The sequence below is a fragment of the Ptychodera flava genome, chromosome 3 (assembly GCF_041260155.1).
Source record: "Ptychodera flava strain L36383 chromosome 3, AS_Pfla_20210202, whole genome shotgun sequence".
In the NCBI taxonomy this organism is placed as follows: Eukaryota; Metazoa; Hemichordata; class Enteropneusta; family Ptychoderidae; genus Ptychodera; species Ptychodera flava.
Genome location: NC_091930.1, coordinates 41,185,883 through 41,195,740, shown reverse-complemented (window position 1 = coordinate 41,195,740; position 9,858 = coordinate 41,185,883). Strand labels below are relative to the sequence as shown.

At 37.1% G+C, this 9,858-nt stretch overlaps 1 long non-coding RNA gene across 1 annotated transcript; it reads right to left on the bottom strand.

The window, feature by feature from the left end:
• Positions 1-7,091: 7,091 nt before the first annotated feature.
• LOC139126543 (uncharacterized) lies at positions 7,092-9,216 on the bottom strand. The gene is made up of 3 exons (XR_011550630.1): positions 9,148-9,216; positions 8,618-8,774; positions 7,092-7,260 (listed from the first exon to the last, which is right to left on the bottom strand). It is a non-coding gene; the product is annotated as an uncharacterized lncRNA (long non-coding RNA).
• Between the last annotated feature and the right edge of the window lie 642 nt (positions 9,217-9,858).

The window sequence follows — 9,858 nt, the reverse complement described above, 5'->3', positions numbered from 1 at the left end:
AGATTGTCTCATAAGGTCAAAAAGCGAAATGTATTCGTTTACCAGGGGGAGGGTTCTTGACCTCCACTCAATTAGTGAACTTCACTTTGCTCTTTTGTTTTTGGATCACTAGTTCTCTTTTACATTTGTGTAAAAGTAATAAAAACTGCACACTCGTGCGAACAAATTTTGCTGTAACTATTTGCAACCCGTTCGTGTCGTACTGATGGCGGTTCATTCTCAAGTTTGATCGATTACGTGACGATGTAATGTGGTCAGGGGAAACATATTCTTAGTAGCTATAGCAAAATAATACATTGTACTCGAATGTGGGCATCAACATTTCCCCTTTTTTATATTTCTTTTAGGGGAGGGGAGGGGGTTTTGATGTAAACAAAGGAATTCCATGAACTTATGCGACAATCTGAGACGGTTCCTAACTTTATTTTTTACTTTACCCTATCTTGCGTAACGCCAGTAAGAGCTGCCATTTCCGTTCCGTAAAGTACAAAGAAATGCTTACTAGTTGCTTGTCAACGAAGCATTTTGATGTCAAGTGTTTTTGAAAAGAAATGCATTTCAAGTGTAAAGTTTAACTCGTTTTCCAACTACGATAACGAAGAATGTACCCATATTGGGTGCTTTGAACAGCTAATTGCGCGCAGGACATTTAAATTTAATTGGCAGTATAACGCTAGATTGCCTGTGAACTGTCCTGAAAAAATAGCAAAACTTTGCTACCAAAACTCGATTTATTACATGCTTCGATGTGAGTGCAAATCAGTGCATTGATTTGAATAGGAACATCCGGGGAGTTAGCGGGCCAGTGAACGATGTACTGACCGGTTTCCATGGTTATCCGGTCCAGTGAAGCCCTTCGACGTTTTCGACGCCAAAGTAGACGCTTAACGCTAGATGTAAAATATCCATGCGCGCACTGCCATTTTGACTTTCGTTAAAATCTGTTTGATGATGGTCGATTATGGTAAAATTGTTTTAAAATGCCCTGCATATAACTAAATATCATGTAGCATTGACTGTGAAGAGGTATGCAATAAAAATATTATTGCCTGAATACATGGGTTATGTGCCCTCGCAGCAGGAGACAATTTGCCCTCCTGGCGTCGGGCAAATTGTCACCTGCTCTCGGGTACCTAAACCCATGTATTTAGGCAATAATATATAGTATTCGCATGGAGTATTTATTATGAAGTGAGCTTGGGGTTTCCACGAGGCCTATGCCATTCATCTTTCTTGCTTGAATATAATCGCAGAAACCGCTAGTTGCAATTTTATTAATTGACACTGGTTGAAGTAATCCGGAGATGATATTTTATCGTAGAAAATACCTATATCCTAACTGTCTACACACAACAGCAGCGTCTCTGGCATCGAATTCGTCGTCGCATACTGTGTTCCATTCGCCGCTGAAGTAAACTTCTAACCGTCCTTCGAAGTCTTCCTGGCCGTTGGCAAGACGGATGTCACCCTCGTCTATAAAAGAGTCATTTCAAAATTGTGCAATATTTGACACAAGGCTGGCAAGGAATATAACAATGTAACGCAAGCTTGATATTATCACACTTTCTCGAGCTTTAAAAACTACTGAGAGATTACAATTGACTAAGCTTTACCCTCCTTTAAGGAAATACGCACATCGAAAACGGAAGTCCTAAACTTTTGCTCAAGCTTTCCTTAACAAAACTCTATTATATTCTCATACCAAATGCACAATAAAAATCAGGGGTCGCCGCGCTTGCAAAGTTTGGCCCAAGAGAAACAAATTTAATAACAATTACTAAAACTCGAATTTGAAAAATTATGCCATTCATATCTTATTTTTATCGGGAAAAAATTTCCGATTTATAAGAGACAAAGACGCCTTGAAGTTTCCTTACCCAAAGAGCGTAAAATGAGCCCCCTCTAGTGGCAGAATACAAAAGCATTGTAAAAAAGACAACTGAAATAGCCGTCCACGTGGCACATTCTACCCTAATCTGAAATCAATACAAACTAAACAAACAGTGGCTACATCCTTTGAACCAAGTTAATGTATCAATGTGTATGAAATAATGTAACTCTACCTAAAGTATCACAAATAATGCCAACATCTTCACCGTGACTGCAATCGTGGGTACCCCAGCCTCTGTGGCTGCACATAACTAATGAAATTTCTCGACCTTGACACTCAACGTCATCCAACCATATATTGCCAGATCCTTGCCCATACGAACGAGTACTACTGCTGCTCGATAGGCTGCTTTGCCTGAATGAGAAAAAAAATTACCAACAAAAAACACTTTACCAATTTATGCAATTTATTTTTCGACACCAAACACAAACAATATAATCCACACACAAGGACAGGACAGAACCAAAGCAACGAGAAAACTGACGCAAACAAACAAGCAAGCAAGCAAACAGACTGAGACAGTCATACGCAGACACTGCATATATGCATACATCCAGGCTGGCAAACACATAGATACATACATCGATATATACATACATCGATACATACATCCATACATAGATACATACATACATACATACATACATACATACATACATACATACATACATACATACATACATACATACATACATACATACATACATACATACATACATACATACATACATACATACATACATACATACATACATGCATACATACATACATACTTCGACGTGATTCGGTATTAGACAAATCTAAAGCGATTTGAGCTGATACAAATAATTGAAAAAATATCAAACTTAAGTTTAATATTGTTGGTTCAATAAATGTATGCTCATTGTATAAGGGAATTATAAAATTACGATTACACGAAGAGGTAGGATTTAAAATATTTTTTATGGTATTAAGAGGATTAGAGGCATTACGAGTATAATCGCAATTCGTTTAGCGACTCCCCCTCGCCCTCATCAAGTATTTGTGAAAACGGCCCGAGTTCGTAATAGGACGTTTCACAGAATTAAAATGCATAGTGTGCTTTTGTAAAACTCTGGGGCCGGCAACCGATGAATTTGACAATACACTGTATAATATACCGCTCTGGTCGTCCGTTCAATTTAATTTACTAATTACCACTAGGACCAATATGGAAGTAAGTCGCATTTTGGACTTGAAGAAAAGAACTGAAAGACGAGATTGACTTTTATAACATTTCGTTTCTTCTAATAACCTACCAGAAACCCAACTCTCTGCAGACAACATCTGCGTCGACACTAGTGAATCCATCATCACAAACAGTCCCCCAAACACCATTGTGGTAGATTTCCAGTCGTCCACTTTGAGGGGTACTGCCACCAACGAGACGAACATTGCCGTCCTGTGGGACTAAAAGGAGATACATTTTCAAGATTTTTTTCTTCCAGATATATATCATTTGACCTATAACTTGCAATATATACCAGTTTTGTGGGTATTGTTTTCGCAAAATAGAACGGATTTAGTGCATTAAGATGGCATGTTGCACTCCGGGGGAAATATTTTAGCACTTTTTTACTTTTTTTGGGGGGGGGCACGTCAAAGTCTGTGTACTGTGTTGAAACATCCTCTACCAGTGAATAAATTTACAACTATGCTGCTTTATAAAAACGATCAAAAAATACAATTTAAATCGGTAATACTCAAGTTTCTTTCCAACGTCACCAGTTCGTTGTTTGTTTGTCTTTGTTTTAATTTTTGGGTTTTTTTTGTTTTTGCTTTTGTTTTGCTTCTTTCTGATAGCGAAGCTTTCGAGTACCACATGCAGCTACATTTGTGGAGGTAGTATATCCCTCCGAATTTGAATATTTTAACTCTTTAGTAACCCTTTCCGTAAAATACCGTTGAACCATTTCCTTTCGAAGTCGGGACGAAATGTCAACGGTCAATATCTATGCGATATGTGCAAGTGAAAAATATTTCCCTATGTTTACCGAAATGTGAAATTCAAAATTGACGCAGTTCCTGTGGCAACTCTATGAGTAAAATAACACTTTCAATCATAACAAAAATTAGCCGGCGAAAACAGTCTGCATGATCTTCACAATGACTATGAACAAGTGATAGACAACAAGGACGTTAAAGTGTTTGAGATTCTGAATATCTGTACCCGAGGCGCATTCTACTCAATAATTTTGTCATCACTTACATTCAGAGCAAGACAGCCCAGCGTCCTCATTGTGGCCACAATTGTGATCCCCTGGTGTAGACTCTAAAGTGCAACTTGTCAAATTAGGTTCATTGCCGTTGCAAGAAAACCCATCAAGCCATATTGGACCACTCCCTTCCCCAAAGTGAGCTGAACCGAAAGTTGCCCCTACTGATCTGGAAACAACAATAAAGTACATGAAATATGGTTACTCAATATGTGACAAATCGTGTTGAGAACCTTTCAAATTCAGTGATTGGCTATCCACAGTCTGCAAAGCAGTCCGTCGGCAAAACATAATTTACTATTCTTGTCTTGAAAATCATTAAAGGGCAAAGTCATCTTTTGTAACTTTTTTCATGAATGTATTTTATGATGTTCGACTTCGTAAAACATGCTGAAATGCTGGTCAATTGTGCAAATCCTCAATTCTGCTTATCGCCAGACGAGATTAAACGTTCGGTCGAACATTTTAGGTCTGTACTAGAAAATCAAATTCCGTGTACAACTCTGACAATGCATAGTTGAACATACACTGTTACAAAAAGTTTGGACCTCATGCAAGCTTTTGTAATGAAATCTGAATTGGAGGTGCTTTTCATATAGATAAGGATACTGCTGTTCCGTACATTGCGGCAATGTTTATTTGTGTTGGTAAAGCAGCAAGGGGATAATGTGTTCGCTTCGCTTCGATTAAGTTTGTGTGTGATGTGTGATAACGAGCGTACGGGCGTGAGTCCTTCGCGAACTCTACAGCGTGCGGGGGGTCGCAGACAGATAAAAATGTAACAACTTAGTTCGGTTGAACAATTCTTTTTTGAGATTTGGGATTTGGCCGAGCGTTTTTGTCTGTGACTTCTCTGCTGGGTGACTGGGTACCGTACGTTGTGAGTTCGAACCCGACTGTAACCACCGTATTTGACACTTTTTGCAGTCATGTATAGTTGTCATTGTAGTACCCTGAGTTACTTTATACAAGTATTCCAAATCACAAGAATGTACCCAGATATGAACTGAATGTGCTCACGTGTTTTACAACAGGTTCATTAATAGTAGTATGCTTCACAGAACAATAAGATATCTGTTATATCACTATATGTAGCAGGTTTTATCAACTTCGCACAGTACTCTCAGAGTTTAATCACTAATTACAAAACTTTATTTAATATGAAATGAGCTGTAAATTAACTTGACACTGCTTAATGCTTCATGGGACAATTAGATATCCATCAGATCAACAGTTGTAGCACGTTTCATTTAATTTAATGCAGTAATTTTAGAGTTACGTAATCAGTTACAAAGTTCATTAAATATGCAAATGAGACCTTAAATAACTTGACACTGTTCAATGTTTCATAGCACAATTAAAAATTATCAAATCAATATCTGTAGCACGTTTCACCAAATTTGCTGCCGTAATTTCAGGGTTATATACCTAATTACAAAGTTTATTAAATATGCAAATGAACCCTTAATTAACTTCACACTACTCACACTACTCAGTTAGATATCTGTCGGATCAGTATATACAGCAGATTTCATCACATTTGATGCAGTTATTTCGGAGTTATATGACTAATTATAAATTTCATAAAATATGCAAATGAGCTAATTGTTAACTTGACACTGTTCAATGTTTCATAGCACAATTAGATATTTATCAAATCAATATCTGTAGCAAGTTTCATCAAATTTAATGCTGTAATTTTGGAGTAATATCACTAATTACAAAGTTCATTAAATATGCAAATGAACCCTTAATTAACTCCACACAACTAAATGCTTTACACAACAATTAGATATATGTCGGATCAGTATCTGCAGCAGATTTCATCACATTTGGTGCAGTTATTTTGGAGTTATATGACTAATTACAAAACTTCATAAAATATGCAAATGACCTATTTGTTAACTTGACACTGCCGAATGCTTGTCAGTACAATTAGATATTTATCAGAACAATATCTGTACCCAATTTAACTGACTTGGATGCCGTAATTTCAGAGTTATATACCTAATTACAAAGTTCATTAAATATGCAAATCAACCCTTAATTAACTTCACACTGCTAAATGCTTAACACCACAGTTAGATATCAGTCGGATTAGTATCTGCAGCAGATTTCATCACATTTGGTGCAGTTATATCGGAGTTATATGACTAATTACAAAACTTCATAAAATATGCAAATGAGCTATTTATTAACTTGACACTGCCCAATGCTTCTAGGTATAATTAGATATATATCAGATCAATATTTTTTGCGAGTATCATCAAGTTTGGTACAGAATATACATTAGTACGTATAGAGTATAAAAAGTATTCTCTTCAGAATTTATAGAATAGCTTAGTGGTTAATAGTTTAGTAAATCACAAAAAAAAATAAAACTCACTTGAAATAAGTGAAATAAAATAAATCACGAGCAAGTATGAAAAGAGAGAGCAAACCCGTATCCTAGTTGTCGGCACACTACTGTTGTTGCCTTCATATCGAAATTGTCGTCGCAAACTGTGCCCCATTGGCCCTGGTGATAAACTTCCAAGAGATTTTCTCTCAGCCTCACATCACCTTCATCTTGATCAAGAGTGAGAAAAAAGTTATTCCAGTTTAATTTTGCTACTACAGCGAATATTCACTAGTCATCCGCATTGGAAACGAATAACTGTGAGGCTGTAACTGTACGAATATTACAATTATAGGTAATATGTAAGTCTTTTCTAGCATAATTACGCTTAAGTCTTTCACTACGTCACTGGGAAGAAAAAAACCTAGACATAAATCGATGATAAAATTATGCTCCGTTTTCGACCGACTGCAGTTCTAGTTCTGTAGTTTACATAAAGTATTTTAGATTCCATGCTAATTGCACTTTTCTCACTTCAAACGGTAGCAGAAATAATCCTCCTTTCGAGTGCCATCATAAACTATTGTTTTTCACTAAAACAAGCAAAGGTCCCTGACTCACTTGGTGTCGATGTGCAAGAGACGCTAACATCCTGATAGTGACCGCAGTTATTTTTTCTGTTTTCTGAAAATCCACATTCAAAAATGGACTCTTCATATCCCTTGCAACGAATGTTATCAAACCAGACCGGTCCACTTCCTTCTCCGTATTTGGCATCATAATATACAGTACCACCACTTCGTGGAGTATGAGAGAGAGAGAGAGAGAGAGAGAGAGAGAGAGAGAGAGAGAGAGAGAGAGAGAGAGAGAGAGAGAGAGAGAGAGAGAGAGGAGAGAGAGAGAGAGAGAGAGAAAGAAAGAGAGAGAGAGAGAGAGAGAGAGAGAGGCGGGAGGGAGGGAGAGAGAGAGGGGGCGGAGGGAGGTAGACACAGACAGACACAGACGGACATCGTAATATCATGGCAATTATAGGGACTTGTTTTTCATGCTCTCCTTACTCTTATGACCGGAGTGGTTTGGATTAGCTCGGAACTGATTCATTACAACCTTTTGAAACTGAGACAGACAGACAGACAGACAGACAGACAGACAGACAGACAGACAGACAGACAGACAGACAGAGACAGAGACAGAGAGACAGAGAGACAGAGACAGAGAGACAGAGACGGAGAGACAGAGACAGAGAGAGAGGCGGGAGGGAGGGAGAGAGAGGGGGCGGGAGGGAGGTAGACACAGACAGACACAGACGGACATCGTAACATAATGGCAATTATAGGGAACTTGTTTTTCATGCTCTCCTTACTCTTATGACAGGAGTGGATTGGATTAGCTCGGAACTGATTCATTACAACCTTTTGAAAACTCGATTCGTCAGCAAAGTTCTCTTTTGTAAGCTAAAGTTTTGAACTTTTTGTTAACCGTTGTGTCAACTTCTATTATCCGTATGTATGTTTGCAGTCACGAATGGTTGCTGTATTTACAAGTCCATCGGTGTAAATATACTAGTATGGCCAAATAAAATTTTGTAATTGATGATATTTTTAAATTTATCATCTACAACCGATCTCACTGTAGACAATGGCACCAATAAAAGTGTATGTAAAAGATGCAGAAATTTACATTTCTCAAAAAGAATACAATAATAGCTGCAAGATAGAGGACACAGAAAGTGTGATCGGAGTTGATGTATATTTTTCAGCAAAGAAGTAAACCATTTGTATCTTTATGTCAATCATGAGACAGTAAAGCACATTCCCAGAATTCTAAGCAATTGTGTCAATTTTATCTGTTTTCCGAAAAGAGTCTCGCTTTGCGGATACAAAAATAATCCATCAAAATGTAGGGATACAAAGTCGGGCGGAGGGAGGTCTCATAGAGACAGATACCTTTTGATTTTGGATTCGAAAGGTACCATAAAGCTTGAGCGCATTAACTATAATTCAGATATATCAGACAGTATAAGACAGCAAGCTTAGCTTTTAAAGGATGAAATGTATCATTTTAATTGGCCATTTGTATTTCAAGCTGTTCATAATGCAAACTTGTATATATATGTAGTAATCGAGTCAATACTGTTCTTTTAATTCTTTTTACCTGTAGCCAAGTTCTCTGCATACCACTCTGGCCGTGTTTGAATCAAAACCATCTCCACACACAGTTCCCCATAGGTCATCAACCAACACTTCAAGTCGTCCTTCGTTTGTTAGTATCGAGTTCACCAACCTCACCCGAGTTCCGTTATTAGCGGCAGCTTTGCATATAATAAGACAAAGAAAATTTTACTTTTTTTATTTATTTAATTTTGTTAATGTATTTGTTTTTTATTTTTATTTATATATTAATTTATTTATTTATTTATTTATTTATTTATTTATTTATTTATTTATTTATTTATTTATTTATTTATTTATTTATTGATACGGCAGCCAAGCGTTCAGGTATAATAAATAATCTTACCACATATATGAATGCTTCAGCACGGTACGAGTTTATCAATTGGTATCAAGTGTTGGTTTGAGAACATGCTGACATTCAAGATATCAGATACCTTTTATCTTTTTTATTATATTTATCTCCTTAACAACAACAGCACATTTATGGATTAATGGGAAGGATATACTCACCGTTTTCCAGCGTGACAGTCGAAAAGACTGCTAGCAGAAGTAGGCCATCAAATACGTTGGTCATTTTCCGTGTATCGCTCGAGGTGAGCAGAGCTACATTAAAACACATTTAAAAACAGCAATAGCTTTCAAACTTTGCAAAAGTTTCATAATGATAAAAGTAACCTTGAAGTGGCTCTTGGAGTCCCACCTTAATAATGAGTAAAAAAACGAATAAAATACGCATTCTTTTTTCTTGGTCAGTTGTATCGCACTTGTCCATAAACTGATCAGAAAGAGTCAGTCATAGTTAACATGCTCTCGTTACTAGGGAGGGACTTCGAAAGCTGCTTCTATATATAGCTGAAGTTCTACTTTGTGGTTTTTACCCAGAACATAAAGTTTACAACATAGATCAATTGCTCTTTAAATGAAAATATCTTGTCAAATCGCGCCATCTCGCTAAGAAATTTGAATTTGATTTCCAAAGACTGTAGGGGCGGTAAGTTCAGAGCCCCGCAGAGCAGTGTTGATTACCGAGACTAGGAGAAGCTATTCCTAATGCGTTTACGCTCTACAAAGCCTTGACAACAGTTTCTTAAGTCCACCGAACTAAGTGGACTGTCCCTACATACTATAAGCCAATTAAGGAATCGGCCGTGTATGTGCTTGGTATTTCAAGGATTTAACACGTCCTAATAGGGTGAAACAAACTCCACTACAAAGAAAAGA